Here is a 1,207-nt window from a genome sequence, read left to right on the forward strand (position 1 = left end):
TATATATGTATATATATATATATATATATGTATAGCCACAGAAGCAGACCCAACAATTTAAGCAATTCCCCAGATAGTGGGGACATTGTGGGTCAGATTTAGAAAAGAGGGCTAGGAGTATAGCTAGGTAGAGCACTTGCAGAGCGTGTACAAGTCCCTAGGTTCAATCCCTAGCCACCGCCGCAGCCACACCCACACCCACCCCCCCCCACACACACAGCAAGAAAAGAGAAAGATAAAATATAAATGAATTACTGTTTCATATTCTCTGAGCTACTAAAACAAATACCTCTACAGTCTACATGATTCTATTAGAGAAGTTATTTGTTTTGGCCAAGTTTCTTATTTAGGGTTTTATCTGCTCTGGTCAAGATTAATTGTAAAGCAGGGTTAAAACCAGCTAATCTGGAGTCATGGATCCTTTTTCTAACTAGTGGCAGACCCAGAAGAAATGGATGGCAAGCTTTTTCAAAGGTCCATCTGGTGAGATTTTGGGGAGCCCATTCAAGTGGGAAAGACCAAGGAAGAACAAGGCTTCTATTGGTAGGATTGTCAGGATAGCATTCAGGGCAACAATCAGTCCTATTAATACAGTCTAAGAAGACCTGGTAACCTTCATTTTCAAAAAGTTCAGTTTGGTATAACCAATGGCCTAGTTCTAAACTAGGGAGCCATTGTTGCCCACAGTCAGGCAAATGTGAATTATCAGAGAACATATTGGACTTAGAAAGAGAGCACAAGGAACAATGTAGTAGCAAGAGGTAGCAATAACAGAGACACCCAAATAATCAGTCCTGTAACAGGTTTGACTTAGCAATTTCTCAGTTCAAACAATATTACTTGAAGAGGGTTAAATTTGGCTTGCACTTCAGTGCTATTCTTCAAAATTTCATTGTCTGTTTTTCATTCAATTGCAACTCAGTTTCTGAACTCAGGGATTAATTCAATCACTTACTAGCAGCACAGATCTCAAAATAACTCCTTCAAAACTCAGTTTCTCAAGAAACTAGTCTAAATTATTTTTCTCTTGTGCGTGATCAGCTCATAGTGATGTCACATAGGGGCACTTGGCATACTCTGCTTTGTTGGTAAGATTAGTATGCTTGGAGAAGCTGACAGTCCAATGACTCTTTTGTTAGCGCTGGCACTCTTGCCATTGTAATACACGTACCCAAGACTTAAGGCCTTGACACTTGATAGTGATGTA

General features: G+C 39.7%; 1 pseudogene; it reads right to left on the reverse strand.

Annotated features, from left to right (window-relative positions):
* Positions 1-320: 320 nt before the first annotated feature.
* LOC150069447 (torsin-1A-interacting protein 2 pseudogene) lies at positions 321-716 on the reverse strand (annotated as a pseudogene).
* Positions 717-1,207: the final 491 nt, after the last annotated feature.

This window comes from Megascapheus bottae, chromosome 1 (genome assembly GCF_031878675.1).
Source record: "Megascapheus bottae isolate mThoBot1 chromosome 1, mThoBot2.hap1, whole genome shotgun sequence".
Classification (NCBI taxonomy): domain Eukaryota; kingdom Metazoa; phylum Chordata; class Mammalia; order Rodentia; family Geomyidae; genus Megascapheus; species Megascapheus bottae.